The sequence below is a fragment of the Aulonocara stuartgranti genome (genome assembly GCF_965226115.1).
Source record: "Aulonocara stuartgranti genome assembly, chromosome: 6".
NCBI lineage: Eukaryota > Metazoa > Chordata > Actinopteri > Cichliformes > Cichlidae > Aulonocara > Aulonocara stuartgranti.
In genome coordinates this window covers 23,957,862-23,976,736 of record NC_138944.1, presented here as the reverse complement: position 1 = coordinate 23,976,736, position 18,875 = coordinate 23,957,862, and the positions used below count along the sequence as shown (strand labels likewise).

The following is an 18,875-nucleotide window of genomic DNA, read 5'->3' as shown; positions in this document are numbered from 1 at the left end:
GCTCCTCAGCTCGCTCGCCATCATCGCCCTCACAATTAATTCCCGCCTCGCGTTCCTCTGTGACGGTGGGGGGTGAGAGTGTGGGCTCCCTCATTAGAGCTCCTTGTAATGTGTCTGGCAGCAGTTCCCATCCTGCCACTTCTGCCCTTCCACTGCTGCTACCATGTTTGTTTTATGGATGCCTGCCTCTGTGCTTTCCTGCCTCACAGAATGACTGACACAGAGTGTAAAAGTGTGCCTGCTCTGTGTTTTTATCCGTCAGTGCTGCAGGAACATGCAAAGGTATATTTTCAGCAGGTTATTTCAGGTCCATCTATCACCAGAGCCTCTTTACATCACAGTCATGATAATACCTAATGCTCTGCCATACTGTAAGACCCACAGAAACAAGTGGTGACGTTTACAACGATTGGTGATGCCACGATGGTCTGTAAACTGAACTTTTAAACCGAGTGGAACAGAGTCTGACCGGAATTTCAACTCTGACTATGACCAAGGATGTTTTACAGTTTCATCATACTATAGTCTGCTTCACATGGTTGGCTAACCGGGATATTTTCCAGGTGGTAATTGTGAAAGTGTGGCAAGCACATAAGGCATAATAAGATGTTTTCACCTCATTCTGTATAGAAATTCAACCTTCGTTGATGAGTGGTTTCTTAACCACTCATCCAGTTCAGGGCCACAGGGTGGCTAGAGCCTATCTCAACTGTCATGGGGCAAAAGGTGAGGTACACCAGGGACAGGTCATCAAACTATCACCCTGACTAACACAGACAGAACAAACATCTACACCCACACAGGCATACTCCTAAAAAAAAAACTGGTCTGTGGATTCAAACCCAAGACCTTGCATTTTGGCAAAAGTGCCAAACGTTCACAATGTATAACGTACGTGATTTGTTTTTATTCATGTGCAAGCCACATTTTGATGGCACTAATCTCATGAAGCGGATGTCTTTTAACTGCTTTAACTGCATGAATGGTTTCACTGACAACTTGTCTCTGCCAGTTTAAAAGAAAAATGACAATGTAGAACACAGCCAAAATGTTTCCCTTTTTTAATCTAAAGAAGTACGAGTAAATTCAGAATTCAGAATTAATGAACCATCCATTTACAAAACAGACGAGGAAAAGTTTAAAATATCTTAGATTTGTTTCATGTCTTAGTTTTAGAAAATATTGTCATCAATCACAGAAAGGCACTGGCGCACTACTTAGCTTAGCCATCTTAAGAGGTGTGGCATGGCAAGTTATTGGTAACGTCTTCATAAGTAAGGAGGCTATAAAACTCTAACCCTAAGCCACAATGTAAAACAATGAAAGAACTGTTTCCTCTCTGTTTCAATGTTTAGATTTATACTATATACAACACAAAACAAAAAATCCAAACATTTATGCATGAAAACTCACTGAATCTCCCCAAATCTGAGGAGTATATAGGATAGAAAACAGGTGTGCTCAGTCCTTCAGACTGATAAGCTCCATCCTGAGCTATTCTACATGTGCATTGTTTCTAACAAGACCTTCGGTGGCGTTTTAACTAGTAGAAACCATTTAAAAATGACTTTCTGTTACAATAGAGTTCATATTAAGAATGGATAGGCGACTGTTTGTACACACGCCCTTCTAAAGTAGCACAATCAAAGACGACTTCTCTACACTGTGTCAGGGATAGTTTGGTGAGTTGTGCTCCATGTTCCTTCAACACAGAGCCTATTCACTGTCACGGTTGTTCAAGACTGTTTTGCTGTATTACATTGATTTTTTTCACTGCTATTGTGCAGGAGACAGATTCAGCATCTGCCATTGTGGACTTTGTCAAAGCCAAGGCTGCGGCTCAGAGGTTGAGTCAACACGCAGATAAATAGTGGCTAGTTCTGGTTGACAGTGCTATGAAGTATAAAGAATGAAAGTTGTATTCATTTCACCTCATATAGATGAAATGATCACTGTAATAAGTGGGTTTGTGTGTATGTGTGTGCATGTGTAAGTGTGTCATGTCTCCCAGCAGAGCAATTTTCCTGTCTCTTTTTTGTTTGTTCATTTTTTATTTTAAGCAAAAACATTAACAGTTGTACTTACAGAACTGAGCACTGGGGGAAACTGTGTATGAAAATCTTATTATCCATCCAGATAGTTGATGCATGTTGGAGAACATTTAAATATTAACTTAGCAGATGGTAGAAAATCTTACTAGTGATCTATAAGACTGAGCGCACCTCAGTGTCGCCCTTCTTATGTCTCCATGTGAACTCACACATCTAGAAAAACAAGCCAGTATTAAAGATCTAGAAACTCAAAACTGTCATACACAAAGTAAATTTATGTAATTTTGTTAATTTTGACTGCATTTTCTTTTAGTTTTCTAATTATGAGATTAAAAGAAAATTAAAGTAGACTAAAGGTGGTTTAGTTGACTGAAATTTAAAGCGTACAAAGTTTATCAGGTTTTCACCTGTGAGATTTTCTCCACACAGTTTCCAAAGTGTCCCATTTTCCTTGACATCAAATGCGAAAGCTGTAGCATTTCTTGTGGAAAAATCAGATGTGCGCATCTAACCTCACTGCACTCTTTCCAGAATATATTCTTCTCTTTTTTTCCCCCACTTGTTGATAAAAGTGTCATAGTTTCATCATAGTTTTTCTCCTAGTGAATTCGTTTTTATTTACTTATGGTCTTGTTTTTGTCAAAAAAAAAAGGTGTTGACAAAAGCATTGGTCAACAAAATTAACACTGATATTCTCTTTTTCATATTCCCTCTCAGCAAGTTTGCTGCATCTGACTTTATGCATAAAAACCATGACTACAGTGTTTACTTGCTTTTCAAATAATTAATTAATTTATTGCTTAAAATGATGGATTTAGGAGACTCTGTTCTATAGATCTACTGCCATACTTTAGTTTAAAATGTTGTCGTAGCATTTTGGCCAGCTTGTTCCACTGTAAAGTATCACCAGTGTAATGCTTTTCTCAGCATTGCAGTTCAGTTTCAGTCTGCCCAAGTTCACATTTAAAACATCTCTTTTCTCTGCTCATGGAAATCAGTAATCCAGTGTCTTAAATTATTAGAAAATATTTTGTAAGATTAAAAAAACATTTTTACTATACATAAATGTCAACTTTTGAATAGTATGTTCATTCACACTCAGTACTTGGCTAGAGACTCGAATTACTGCATCACTGGCATGGAGATGATCAGCTTGAGGCATTGCTGAGGTCTTATCCAAGTCCAGATTGCTTTGGTAGAAACCTTCAGCTCATTTGTATTTTAGGGACAGATGTTTCTCATCTTCCTCTTCACAATATATCTGTAACGTTCAAGGTTCAGGTTAGGCAAGGTGGCTGACCAAGCTGATCAAGTACAGTAATAATATGGCCAGAAAACCATTTGGTATTAGTTTTGGTTCTGTGGCCAGGTGCTAGGTTCTGCTGGAAAAGAAAATCAGCATCACCATAAAGCTTATCATCGGATGGTTGTGTTGATAGATGGCTGTGTTGACACTGAGGTTGATAAACACAGTGGACCAACTAACCAACACCAGCAAATGACATGGCACCCCAAATCATCACAGACTGCAGAAACTTGTACTGGACTTCAAACATGTTAAATTCTGGGCATCTGCACTCTTCCTCTCGACTATAGGACCCTGAATTTCCAGTTCTTGACAGGAATTGTAGCCCCTTAGCTTGAGATGTGTGATGACGCTTGAGGCACTGATTCAGTTCGTTCCTTGTGAAACTCTCTTGAGTTCTTGAATAGACTTTTCTTGACAATCCTTCCAAGGTTGCAGTCATCCCCATTGTTGCTGTACCTTCTCCTATAACTTTTTTCCCTTTCATTCAACTTTTCATTATTTGCTCTAATACAGCAATCTGTGATCAGGCAGCCTTTTCACCAGTGACCTTGTCCTCTAGCTTACGTTCCTTGCAGAGGATGTCAGTGATCATCATCTAAACACCTGTCAATTAGCAGCCTTCTCCATGATTGTGGTTATGTGTACTGAACTACATGAAGAGATAAATGGCGTTTGTACAGTTTGACTAATAATTTACTCATACTCTGATTTTCATGAGCTGCAAGCTGTAATAATGAAAATGAAAACAAAAAAAGGATTCAGATGTTTCCACTTACCTGTGACGAATAAGACGAATAAGTTGTTTCCATTTCATTAGAGATGCTGAAAAGCAATAAATCATTTTTTAAAAAGTTTATACTACAAAGACAACATCTTTTTTTTAATATCAAACTATGCTTATGCCTTTTCTTTGTAACAAATTTAAGTTCTAATAACAAATTAGTTACATTGGGTATTTACAAATGATATGTATGGAGATATCATATCTGGGTGTATGGTAATTCGGGTGCACTAATGTTACTAGCCAGGTGTACCAGTTGTAATCTTCCAAATCGTGGATATAATTCACAACATACATAAACCAACAATATTACTAACAACACATCTGGTTTTATGATCACTCTACTTGTCTGGCTGGATATGTGGACATAATTAAACGGACAACAGATATAGACTTTATGTTAATAGCTGATGTAAATGTGGTCTTCATATCTATTAATACTTATTTAGGAACAAATACAATGTCAACACATTATTATTATTTTTAGAAATATTGTCATTTAATGGTAAAATCACTGCAGCAGTGGCGTCTGTGATATGACAGTGTCAACCAGATGTAGACACTTAAAAAAAGCAAAAAATCTGACAAGTGTGAGTGCACACAAACTGAGTCACATCCAGAATGTGACCTATGGGTTTAACTAGGTGTTTCTAAAAGATATTTGTGTTTGCTAAAGTTGTTTGTTCACCCACGCTGACAGATGAGCAAGGCAACAATGTTTACACACATTAACTCAAAAGTAAAGGCATCCTGACAATTCCTTTTTATGAAAGGTGAAACTCCGAATTTGAATCACTTGTCAGTGAATGTATTTGTTAAATGTATGTAAGCATAGGCAGATATGAAGTTGGTTTGTTAGGTAGACAAGAAATGTATACATGTTCAGGGTATGAGAGGGTCAGTGAATCCACGGTAATGTGCAAAGCTCTTGACTAGCCCTTCATTTCATTAAATTTTCCTAGGGAAATTTGGAAATTGCTTCAGCAGTTTATTGAAACATGCCAACATTACATAGAAATATGGCATATAAAGCAAAAACATACGTTGTACAGTTCTAAGGACCTGAAGGGCAATATTTGGTATGGCCATCTTTACTGTTAAATGCTGTGTAGTCTCTCTTTCTTGTCTCTTTCAGGCTTTCTTGCATTTCTGCATTCATAATTGCATCGGTTTTAACAAGAACAACAACACTGACAACCTCAGACCATGACAGAGCCTCCACCGTGTTTACAAACACTGTTGTGCCTCTCTCCTGACCTCCTCGATACATACTGATGATCATTTCAACCAAAGATTTAAAATTCAGCGTCATCATCTTAATTTTCAGATCATTTCTTGTGTAATTTGGCATGCCTCAGTCTTTTCTTCCTGTTTCTTTTTTTTAAGAATGGCTTCTTGACAGCCACCCTTCCATTGACACCATTTCTGATGGGCTTCTGAAAACTCAAGACTTTTGGACAATAATTCAATTCAGTTCAGTTCAATTCACTTTTATTTATACAGCGCCAAATCACAACATAAGTCGCCTCACTTTATATTGTAAGGTAGACCCTACAATAACACATACAGAGAAAAACCCAACGATCAAATGACCAAGCACGAGCAAGGCAACAGTGGGAAGGAAAAACTCCCTTTTAATAGGAAGAGAACTCCGGCAGAACCAGGCTCAGGGAGGGGTGGCCATCTGCTGCAACCGGTTGGGGTGAGAGAAGCATGCTGTGGAAGACAGGCAGAGATTAATAACAAGTATGATTGAATGCAGAGAGGTCTATTAACACATGTTGACTGAGAAAGGTGACTGAAGAAGAAATACTCAATGCATCATGGGAATCCCCCAGCAGCCTACACCTATTGCAGCATAACTAAGGGAGTATACAGGGTCACCTGATCCAGCCCTAACTATATGCTTTAGCAAAAAGGAAAGTTTTAAGCCTAATCTTAAAAGTAGCGATAGTGTCTGTCTCCTGAATCCAAACTGGAAGTTAGTTCCATAGAAGAGGGGCATGAAAACTGAAGGCTCTCCCTCCGATTCTACTTTTAAATACTCTAGGAACAACATGCAAGCCTGCAGTGTGAGAGCGAAGTGCTCTATTGGGGTGATATGGTACTATACCCCACAAAGCAAAACTGGTATGGCCTGGATCTGGCCCACACAATGTGCTTACATATGGCCCACATACCACAAAGAATGATGGCCCTTTGGTGGCCCAGATCTGGTTTGCCAGAGGTGGCCCACACATGGGCCAGCACAAGGCCAGTTGCAGACACACTGGTGGTCCTGTGCTAGCCCATATGTGGATTACCTTTTGCAAACCTGATCTGGGCCACCAAAGGGCCATCATTCTTTGCGGTATGTGGGCCATGTGTAAGTTGTCTGCAGCCACGGGCCAGTTGCAGACACACCACTGGCCCTGTGCTGGCCCAGGACAGTTTCAGCTCTGGCCCCAGATGTCAGCCTAATGTGTACTTTAATCAAGCCATGTAATAACAACATGTGCCGGAACATAGTAGTGCAAAAATAAAATGACGAAAATCTGTTCAGACAGTGAATGGACTGATTCTTATATAGCGCTTTTCTACTCTCCCGGATTACTTAAAGTGCTCTATACAACATTCTATATTCACCCAATCGCACACTTTCTCTAAACTGAGTGCTTCCTAACTACATTCACATTCTTGACATGCAGACTGAAGGAGCCCGGGATCGAACCACTAACCTTCCAATCAGTAGGTGACCTGCTCTAACTCTGCTTTACCTCCAGTAAACCCTCACTAGGTTTTGAATAAAGTGTACACTCACAAACCTGTCAAACCTGCATTTGAAACATTGGCTACCATAGTTGTATAGTATTGCAACATGGCATTTGGGTCTTCTAACTAAAATAGGAAAATAGGAACATACATAGTGCCGTCATTGCCAGACCTGGCCCACATCTGGTTGACATGGTCTCTGCATTGACACCAGTCAGTCAGAAGTGCCAGCTTGATGCTGGATCTGGGGAAGACCTGTTTTCTATGAGCCTGGGCCTAGAAGTAATAAATGCATAAACTAGTTTTTCAGCATCACTCTGACACAGGATATTTCTAATTTTAGAAAGGAAGAAAGCAGTCCTCCATATTAGTTTAATATGTGTATTGAAGGACATATCCTGGTCCAAAATGACTCCAAGGTTCCTCACAGTAAAGCCCAAGGTAATGCCATTGAGAGTAAAAATTGTGTTACATACCATATTTCTAAGATTTTCAAGGCCAAGTACAATAAACTCAGTTTTATCTGAATTTAGAAGCAGAAAATTAGAGGTCATCCAGTTCTTCATGTCTTGAAGACATTCTTGTAGTTTAACTAATTGGTGTGTGTTATCTGACTTCATGGATAGATAAAGTTGGGCGTTATTTGTATAGCAGTGAAACTGTATCCTATCTCTCTAACTTCACGTCTCAGAACAGAATCGCCAATTACCGGAGTTTGATCCATGAACAGGTTAGACACATGAACAGGTTGGTGGTGTACCAGAGGCTTCTGTTCAGAAGTACGCTTCGTCCTCACCGTCACCTAACCATCCTGTTTCCCCAGCTGCTAGGGACAGTCTGCTGGGAGACAGCTAGCGGGGCACCAGCTACAGGGACCCTGCTAGCTACGGGTTTTCGAGGGTGCAAAGCCAAGTCTCCAATTAGGTGATCCATGAAAGTGTAGGGGGGACAGGTGAAGAGGCCACGCTGCTAGCAAGTCGGCTATAAGCTAAGTTAAGATAGCAAAACCCTAAAGAAACAGTAAGTGAATACTTTGACTATACATTAGCGAGTGAATACACAGAGCGTGTGCTTTGGATGAAGCACGTGAAGATTACACAATGAAATAAGAAGTTATGTCTAAGTTTTTAATTAAATTGTTACGCAGATAAGATAAGCTACTCAAAAACACCAGTGTGTTGGACCAGGAAGTATTCTACCGCAGAGAGAGCGAACACCAAGTGACAGCGCCACCCCAGGAAAGACCAAATAAGCAAATGCTAAGCAAAGTTAAAAAAAAGAGAAAATATATATATATATATTTTCAAAACTATTTCGCTGTTTCCTCAAAGCAACATCAAAGAGCCAAAGCAGTACATTAGACTGCCTCAAAACCAGTTGTTTTCCTATCTCCACCTCTGAAAATCTATGAAAGTTTCCTGTGGTATCTGGGACAGCATGATGCTACTTGCCGCATAAAGTGAGGCGGCACTGTCACAAATAGCAGCAGTATTTCACACCCTATTTCGAAGTTGTGTTTTGAACTTGGTTTTTACTTGCTTATTTGTTTGCTTATTTGTTTTTTACTCTTTATTCTAGTTGTTGGCCTGGTTCAAACACTAAAAGCTACTTTGTTAGTTTTAGGAAAATATGTTTTGGGTAAAAAAACAAAAAAAAAACTGCTAATTCACAGCATTAAGCCTGCAATTTGAAAAATGGCACTTACCCTTGGGTTTAAAATGTGGTTCCAAGGGATCCTCTATGAACTTCCATATTTGACAACTTGGGAATGAGAGACCCATCTCACTGTCACCAAAACCCCCCAGTGCATCATGGCACCGATGCCAAAGGACAGCTTGTGCTTAATTTGGAGATGCCAGAAGCTTTGACAAAGCTGCAGTAATTGATACCCTGGGAATGAGAACGGCAGAGGTGGGACCAAGTCATTGTTTTGCAAGTCTCAAGTAAGTCTCAAGTCTTTATCCTCAAGTCTCAAGTCAAGTCTCGAGTAATGTCAGGCAAGTCAGAGTCGAGTCTCAAGTCACTGGTGTAAAAGTCCGAGTCAAGTCACAAGTCTGAAATTTTGAATTTCAAGTCCTTTCGAGTCATTAAAAAAAAACGAAAAAAAGCATGTTGCAGTTATGCTAAATGTAAATATTAGATCATGTAATTTTTAAATCTGTGTTTTTCTCAACACATGACAAAATAGTGAACTTAGAAAATATACACAAATTGTGAAATTGCACCTCTTTAAAATGCAGCTCAATTAAACCTAGCTCCAAGAATTATTTTCACCGACATTTCTGAGATAAGCTGCATGTTATTCTTGGATGCGGTTGTAGGACCGGCTTTAAAATCGCATGACAAAAATATCATACACATTAAAAAAAAACTGCATCACCGTAGCCTGGAAAACATTTGCTAGTTAGATGAAGTCAGCTATCTCATCGTAGCATATTTATATGCATATTTATAATCATACGGTTCTTGGAGTGAGTGCATACACTCATGAAGTTTAGTAACTTCAGGTCACTGCAACAAGCCCAGGTACAGTTTACCGCCAGATGGCTACAGGACCTTGAAATGCACCGTGTAGAACGAAAGACCATCGTATGTATCATAAGTTTACCAGTCTCACAAATCGTCTTCATAAATACACATTCGTTAACCGTTTATTAATAGGACCTTTGAGCTCAACGATAATTAATTAGTAGTGGAAATAATTTCTGGTACGCGTTACAGAAATGTAGCAGTGACAATAATACTGTATGCTGTAATCGTACTGGGCAATTAGTGATACAAAAAACCTGTTTTATCCTGTGAATAAAAGCATATGTTTTTGTCAATGTACCATAATAACAGAAGCGAAACGCAATATTGTGTCAGGACAATTCACTATTTATGCACAATAAACAAAGGAGCATAGCGCGACAATTTCTGTTCAGCGCCAGACTTGCTTGTAACCTATATCACCAATTATATTATGAAAATGACGTATTAACTACAACAGCAGACTGACCTTTGTGGAAATGCTTGGAGCAGACTAACCTGTGAGCTGGAGTGTTCTGGGACGTTATATTTGATCTTTGAATGGCTGCAATCCAGGCCATCCGTCGCCTGTTTGTCACTTCGGAAACATGGCTCGAACAATTTCTCTTAAACGTCGTAATCCGATAACAACCGATCTCTTTACCCGTCGGCTTCCCGTGGCTGTCATGCGACCGGCTATTGCAGTTAATAATACAACAGCTTCTTGACATTTTTGTGTTTCTTTTTATCGCTGTGTGACTGATTTCAATTGAAAGCCTGCACGCGCTAGTACCTCTTGCCACGAGTTCCCAGAATCCTTTGCGGTTCTACCCGTGAATGACGTCACATTTTCAATCTCTATATAATATGCGTGTTAAATTTTATATTTGGGGTAAAATATCAAGTCTTTTCAAGTAAACCGGTTCAAGTCCAATTCAAGTCCCAAGTCATTGGTGTAAAAGTCCAAGTCAAGTCACAAGTCTTAGAACATTTTTTCAAGTCAAGTCTAAAGTCATAAAATTAATGACTCGAGTCTGACTCGAGTCCAAGTCATGTGACTCGAGTCCACACCTCTGGAGAACGGGCTGGTTGGAGTGGGTTAACACTGGCACTGTTCTGTAGCTATGCAGTCTCATATGCAGCTGCATGTGATGAACTACGTGTTGTAGCACTTTACGCTCATAACTATTGGTAAAGTATTCTGCAAGTTGTGTTCCTGTGGTTCCTGCCATTTTTAAGAAAGTTCTAAGCTCTAGCTCTAAAGATCTACAGCGTTGACCCCAAATTTTCATTCATGTAGGCTACATGAAGATATTCCTTTCCTCAGGTCTAAGCTGCGTTTTGTGTGGGAGTGATTGTGTGTAGATGCCATCACCTGTAGTAGACCGTGTGCTGGGAGTTTCTTTTCAGCACAATGAGGTGCGCTCTATACACTCCAATTAGCAGGTAATTGCAATGGGAGGTGGAATCGCTCAAATGCAACCCAAGGAAGCAGCGTAAAACAGTTAAATCACAGCAGAAGGCTAATGTGCAAAAGGTGAGGGCATCATATATTAAAGACTGCAGGAGGAAGTGAGGCTGCTTTCTGAATAAATGCTGCCAAGGTTGCTGCTACACTCTGGTGCATCACTGCCAAACCCATAATCTCCCACTGTTTATTTTCCCAAGTTGCTCTAGCCCTCTTTTTCTCTTAGTCTCTCTTCACTCTCTTTCCATCTGTGTCTGCGTCTTCATGCTTTGAAGGCCTCAAAGGAATGCTGTTTACCTTAACAGTCTGTGGGAGCCCATCAGAAACACCTCCAGAAGTTACAGTCAAGCTCCTCCCTCTTTCTGGTCAGACATTTTATTTCATCGGAGAAACAGTTGTGGCTCTGCTGTGGTTTTTCCTCACTTGCACACAAACATCATTACACCCTGAAAGCCTTTTGAGCCATCTAAAGCAAAACAGAAGTATAGAGCGTGTTTGAATTAACAAGCTCGGGTATGACGCAGTTACTCGCTTCCTATCATTATGTAGATCATTCCATGTCCACCAAAGCTTAATAATTTTCCTTTCTTGTGAAATATGTTTTGTTTGCATCATTTTTTTCTAATCTCGCGAGGCAAGAAAAGGAGGATGAATATGAGCGGGGTTCCTGTATGATCACTGCCTTTCCCCCCCCCCTCACAGATGTGAGCACGGAGCTCAGATCACATTGAAACGGATGAATCAATGGATACACACCATCAATCCTCAAACACCCATGTCTTACAACTTCACTCCTCCGTGATTCTGTTCCCATCGACCAAATGCAGGCTACATTTAAATCAGGGGGTCATGGTTATTAATTACTCCTCTGAGTTCAGTGGAAAGCTCAAGGAAACAGGGGGAGGAGCAGATGCATGGGAAGCAATGCCAGCAGCACACAGATAGGAACAAAGGCCTGCCACGAAGGTTCATGCCTCCCACTGCTAGAGACCCATACACTGCCGTGGCTCTGCAGACTGAGAGGTTAAGACCACCTAGGCAGATTTCCCTTGGGGGCTATTATCGCCAGGAAGATGAAATGATTTTCAGAGAGAGGAGCTTCCACACACAGATGCACAGTTTCTGATACCGATCTCACTTCAAGAGAGGTTCTTCTTCTTCTTCTTCTTCTTCTTCTTCTTCTTCTTCTTTAAAGTAACTGTCAATCAAGTCTCATGTCTAAGAACAAAAGCTCTGATTGATCATTATTTTAGGCAAATGTCAAGACAAATTTATTCAGGATTTATCCTTTGCAAAAAAACCCCCAAAACTGTAAAATGCATTTTGTAGTCTCAAAACAGCATGTGGTACAGGGCGGTGTGAAAAGGACACCGCGCTACAGTGATCAAAACAAGAAAAAGAAAAACGATTTATAGAAATTGCATAAAACACACATTACGATGAATATGAAGGAGGCTGTGGAAATCTTTTCTTTAATTTTTTCGGTTGTATCTATCACGGGGCTACACAAAGCCAGGCAGACCTTCAATGGTAGGGATCTATAAGTAAGCAAAGTGGGAAAAGAAATATAACAGCTGGTGTGATTTTTTTGTTGTGTGTGTTATGTCTCCAGTTTGAATTTGAAGTAATCATTTTTAAAGATTTTTGTGTTTTCTTCATTTACATAAGTTTAAAACTAATGTTACATGCAGAGTGTATTTGAGCATTTACACGGATTCATGATGATCTGTCTGTGAAGAACTCTGAAGCATTCATTTCCTTGGATTTCATTTCATGATTGCAAAGCCTTTACATGCTGCACAACATTTACATAACATAACATCATGGCCACCTGCCTAGCATTGTGCTGGTTCCTATTTTTCCTGACCCATTGAGGCATGGACTCTACTAGACCCCCGAAGGTGTGCTGTGGTATCTGTAACAAGATCAACCAACAGATGCCTGATTGGATTGAGATTTGGGAAACTTGGAGGCCAAGTCAACACCTGGAACTTGTTGTTGTGCTCCTCAAACCATTTCTAAATCATTTTTTGCTTCGTGCCAGGGTTCATTATCTTGATGCTAACTGCTGCATCGTCTGTTCGATCGGACCATACAGGCCAGCTTCGCTGTCCATGTGTGTCAGTGAATCTTGGTTGTCCATGACCCTGTCACTGGTTTGCCAGTGTTCTTTCCTTGGATCACTTCTGCTAAATACTGATCACTGCAGACCAGGAACACGTAACAAGATCTCCAGTTCTGGAGAGACCCAGTCATCCAGCCATCACAATTTGGCCCTTGACAACTCAAATCCTTGACTTCACCTGTCAGTGGGCGTAATGTTTGTGTATATGAGCAAACATCTGAGTTTATTAATTTGTTGTGCAATAATAACTGACAGAGCAAACGCAGTGGTCAAATTTTTTTTTTCTATTTAGAGATGGAAAAGAGTGAACAACGTATAAAAGTAGCCTCAGCTTAAAGATGACAGTTGAGTGTGAGACTGTTGATACTAAACTTCACTACTCCAGACCCAAACAAACCAATCTCTGACTTCCTAATCACATATACACGCACACTTAACCACACATATTAACACTTTTGTTGATACACCTACCAATTTTCCTAAACATGCCCATGCACCACTGCTTCTACTCACTGCTGGGACATAATAAGTTTAATACAGTGCTCTGAGGAAGACAATCTCTTGCTTATGCTCCTTATTTACATTCTCTGTCTTCTTTCTCCTAACTCATCACATCAGCTGACTGAGAGTGCACTTTCCTCAGTTAAACCAATCAAATTTTGCCTTAACCTCTGACTGGGAGCCAGTAATTTTACAGCTCTCAGTTTTTTTAATGGTCTCTCTGCTGCTGTCAGCTGTTATTTCAGTGTAAGATCGATTCATCCCTCCTCTGTCACTTTTACCTCCAGTTTTTCACACACATGATGCCAAGTTCATAGGTAGTATATACGGTTCTATGTCAGATTAATCCTTCAGGTCTTTCAGCATTGCTCCTTTCCCCCACACCACCAGCGCTGAGTGACTTCATCGGTGCATGACTGTATAGCTTGTGGCATAACAACCCCCTTAAAATGATGATGTCACAATAGGATTTTAATATTACAGCTCTCATAACTGTGCACATCATGCCAAGGCTGTTTTCCTCCTCTAAGTCTGTCGGGAAAGCTCTGGTACACATCCTGAGTTATTCCAAACAAATCATTGTGCCCATTATGACTGACTAGCAATGACTTCACAGAGGTGAAGGGTTAAAGGTGAAGGTGAAGGTTTGTCAGGTCAGACCTTTTTTAGGCACAAAGGGTTTCTTGTAGACAGAGAGGTTTGTCAGGTACAAAACAAAAACAAAGGAAAGACTTACACCCAAATCAGTTGTTACGTCATGGAGCTTCATCAGTAAATTTGAGGTGAGGTGCATTTATCGTTATAGTTTGTGTTGTATATTCACTGCATTTTACCATTAAACTACAGTAAAACACAAATCTTTACCTTTTTCCTGATCAGTACTTTAAAATGTTGGAATACTCTTAAAGGATTATGTTTGAATTTGAAGAAATGACTTTTATAATCCAAATATCATTTCTGAACAAAGTTTAAAAGATGTTTACATAAAATTGTACAACCCTTATCACAGAAGTTTGCGCTTCTTCCTCGTCCTCTCTATTGCCACCTCTAAACACAGTCATCAAAGCGTCGCCTTTAGCAGCCCATAGGCCTGCGCCGCACAGCTCACCTGGAAGATTATGGCTTAGAAATGTGTCAGTGCAGCTGTCACTGTGTTTACTCACACATAAGCGTGCTTTAAAAGTAGAAGCGACGCAGGGACTGTGTATTCCTCTGCGACATAATGCCATTTTGCAGCGGAGTCGAAATGATTGATCGTCTCACCGATTGACAGAAAATCAGCTTGTAGAAACTCAGATAATGAATCGTATCAACAAAAACACGAGAAAGTTGGTGGTTTGTTTTTCCATTTTTTTGTCTCAAGTATCAACATTTGTTGTTTTGTTTTTTCTAATGACTGTAAATTGAATATATTTGGGGTTTGGGATCTTTAGTGAAACAAAACAAGAAATAGATGCTGTCACATCAGTCTCTGAATTTCTGATGATTAACTCAGGAAATGTCGTGCAACTTAAGAGAACATGAAAAATGGTAAGATTTGGGCCCTATTATGAATTAAATGATTATTGTTATGATTGCCATATTCTATACTGAGCTGAAAAACTAAGGAAATTTGTGTTCAGTAGATTATTTCTTTGTTGTAACAAAGCTTCTTGGTACTAAATAATGTATTCATAAGATTGTATATAAAATTTTTATTTATGTTTGTTTAAGTGTAACACTGAGGTCTTTGGGAGCACTGCAATTTCAAATTCCTGTGTTTGATCTCTACATATTGTTTTTGACAATAAAGTTGACTTTGATATTATACTGTTGGTAAACCTGTTTATTTCCCCTTAAATGCTCAACCCGAAAATGCATTTTCGGGTTGAGCAGCAGGGGTGAGTATGTTGCTTGCACCATGAAATACTTGCCAGGAAACCTGCCATGAATGCGCTTTATCATCAGACCTATTTGCTCTGGTGTTGGCAACATGTCCGCTGGAACCTGAACATGTGGAGGAACATTATGTTAAGCGATGAGCCCAGAGACTACCTCAAGTTTGGGAGTGGAGATTACAGGTGACTGCCTGCATTCCTGAACTCAACCCCACTGACCTCTTGTTGGATCAGCCTGGGTGTGCAGTTCGAGCACAATTTACCAAAAAAAACCAAAAAACCCCCACACTGGCTAATTTTTGCTACAAATTCTGGTGAATGTGATGTCATCCAACAGCAGTGTGTGACCAAGCTGGTGACCAGTATGGGGAGGAGGAGCCAGGCTGTGTACGGTTCTTCCACATGCTGCTGAGGCTCCTGCTTGTTAAATGAATAAATTGTTAAATTCCTAATATGCTTCTGTTTCTTCAGACTTCAATCATCCAATCCAATAAAATAAAACAAAAGTCGATAGCAAAATAAGCTGTTTAGTACTGGCAGAGATGATCTGGCAAGTTTGTCATGAGCGTAACCCACAAATGCATTTTCCTTACAAAAAATCAACCAAACACAAATTTCCTAATTTTTGGTGATAAGTTTATATCTTATTCACCTTCTGTTTTATTGAAACAGTAAAGACAAACATTGTGTATTGTATTTGTTTTTTCTCTATAATGCAAAGTACCGTAAAACCAAGAATGGGATTAAAAAGGTGAAGGTCCCATCATAACCTGATCGGACGGGACTGCCACACACTGGGACTCATGGTGTAAAATGCACCAGGCAAGATCCTTTTGTCAACGGGAAGTGTGTAGGCATGGGTGGTGAGCAGGCAGGACTTACAATGTGATGAATCCTCGAGGTCTTGGTAATTATGGCGGTCGATGGACGGGGGGAGGGTTGGTGGAGGCATTTTATCTTAATCACAGCTCAGCTCCATTCAAATTAATTTGACAAGTTACCCCAACTCTTATTAAAAGACGCGTCCCCCCCCCCCCCCCCCCCCCCTCTAAATGTGACATTATTAAAGAAGTATATTAAAAATATTTTTGTCAAAATAAAGGGGTGAAAGAGGACACCACGAGGGTTGAAGACGCAGAAATTTGCCGTAGATATTTTCTCCCTGTAGGGCGCCCTGAGCCATCCATCCCTCCCACCTCCCGAGTGTTTCTATAGTAATTTCCAGCCAATGATCAGTAGGTGTCCACATCCCTGCTTCCTCACCTCAGCACCAATCAGCCACACACAGCGACAGGAGACACGGGCTGAACTGAGACCAGGCAGACACACACAATACAGCCTCCGGATCAAGAAGAGAGGAAACACCTAACCACCTCTGCGATTTCCGCTTCCCCCTTCTCTCTCTTTTTCGTCCGACACCTTTTGGCTTATTTATGCACTTTTCAACCTTCCCCCCCCCTAGCGTGTCCAGAAAGTCGATAAAAATGATCCTTTTGTTTTGAGCGTTCTCAGCACACACACATACATACACACACACACACACACAGTCTCCCTGTTCTCCTCCGGCAGCCTATGTTTGTGCGTCTTCTCGCATCTTTGCATTATTTCCCCCCCGCGTATCCCTTCGCAGTGATGTGCCGTTACACGGTCTCCGGCTGGTAGCATCTTGGGAGCTCTTCTCAACAGGAACCTGGTAGGTGATGCTCTCTCCCTCTCTCCCTTCTTCTCTCTCTCTCGCTCTCTCTCTCTCAAGCTTTCCCTCTCGCTCCGAGTGTTTGTCCATCCTTATTTTGGCGTCCGGTTGCATGTGTTTTACCCTCCCGTTTTGCTGTCCCGATTTGTGTCCGTGTGGCTGCCAAGTGATCCGGCCAGTGTCAGATTATTTTTATGGGGCTTTTATTCGCACTGTTACACCGCACTCCCTCTCCGGATTATCTATGCATGACCTTTGATCTGGATGTCTAGCTCAGACCAGGCTGGGTGTAATTAATGGCATCATTGTGCAGCACAGCAGAGGTACAGCTGCTGATCACCGGACGTGTTTTGTTTATTTATTTATTTACTTTTCTTTCTTCGGTCTCCCTTTCGCACTCTCCACCTTTCTCTGGTTATCTTTCTCCTCTCCCCCTCTTTCTCTCTCTGTCTCTCCAGCTTCGAGTATTGAACATTTCTGTCTCTCTAAACTTTGTTTACAGGCTGAAAATCAATGTCCGTGACTTGATTGCCTTTGGGCTGCGTATTTCGCTCCAGGGGTGAATTGATTAAGTAATAATGACCCTGAGGAGGGCTGATCATTAAGCCAAGGAGGTTTTGTTTACGGGTGGCTGGTGGTTGTTTCAGATGCCACACTGACATTGAACTTCCAGATTTGGAGACTATGGTGGAGAAAACTCGTCTTCTCACATTTGCTTTGTGAAAATTAAAAGTGTAAAGTGTACCGAGACCTCAAGAATTGCTGGAAAGAGAGAAAAAAATATATCTATATAAAACCGTATGGAACATTATTTAGATTTTATTCTCCTGATAATCTGGTGTCAGGTTAACGGGACAAATGCTTGACTCTTTGGGCATGTTTAGTAGTGGATACACTTTAGTATATTGAGGACTTTGATAATGCCACCCAGTGTGATACCTCTTGTTCTGTGTGTGCATATTTATAATTCATTCTTTTCAAGACAGCTGCTGGGTAGCACCATGGAAGTGATTTGAAATGCTTTAGTGTTCTAGCAATGGATCAGCTTTGGCAATTAAGAGAGAAAGCCCAGAAAAAGGTAATGGAAGTAGGGGAGATGTGTCTAATGGGCTTTTATCTGTGGAAACCAAATCCAGACAGACTGGGGGAGAGAGAGAGTGAGAGAGGAAATGGAGCACCCGCACCCCCCACAAACACACACACACATGGACACACACATGCATGCGTCCCGTCCTGAGGCAGCTGACACTGTAGTTGGTCTGGTCCATGATCTGGTTGGAAATTCACCAGTGGCTATCACTGAGCGCTGTCACAGAGTAAATGTAATCGAGCTGGCCATGAATGAATACCACTTGCTGCTCAGGCTGGTCAGAGTCTTGTTTACAGGGATGGGCCAGCTTTGCAATTACGGTTACTACAGGCGAAAATCAAGAGATTTGAAAATGTTTAACTCTGTAAATCCTCACATCCAAGCCAGATTATTTTTAAGAACCTCCTGCAGGAATTTTGTGCACGTCTTCACATGACATGAGGCTCTCTTCTAACTTTCCCAAAATAATATGATTTTGGATAGAATATTTAAATTTTCACGTTTTTATTAAATGCACTACTGCATATCCAGATGTTTGTGTTTATTCTGTGAAGCAGCAGATTGAGTTTTCTTGAAAATAAGTAAGAAGACCCTGGCAAGAGAATCTTTTAAAATAAACATGCAAAAATTTTTCTCTCAATAATAATAATGACATGTTGGTCTGTCACAGCCATCACGTTATTGTCACTTGATGACTTTTTGTGATTATACTGTCAGAGTA

The 18,875-nt window shown here is 40.5% G+C and overlaps 1 protein-coding gene across 3 annotated transcripts in view; it reads left to right on the top strand.

Annotated features, from left to right (window-relative positions):
• The first annotated feature begins 16,435 nt into the window (after nucleotides 1-16,435).
• cxxc4 (CXXC finger 4) overlaps nucleotides 16,436-18,875 on the top strand; it is a 29,609-nt gene continuing 27,169 nt past the window's right edge. For 2 of the 3 annotated variants that reach the window (XR_014277336.1, XM_082537166.1), the window contains exon 1: nucleotides 16,436-17,064. The gene's annotated coding sequence lies outside the window, so the exon portion shown is untranslated. The other variant, XM_082537167.1, reaches the window with a different exon arrangement.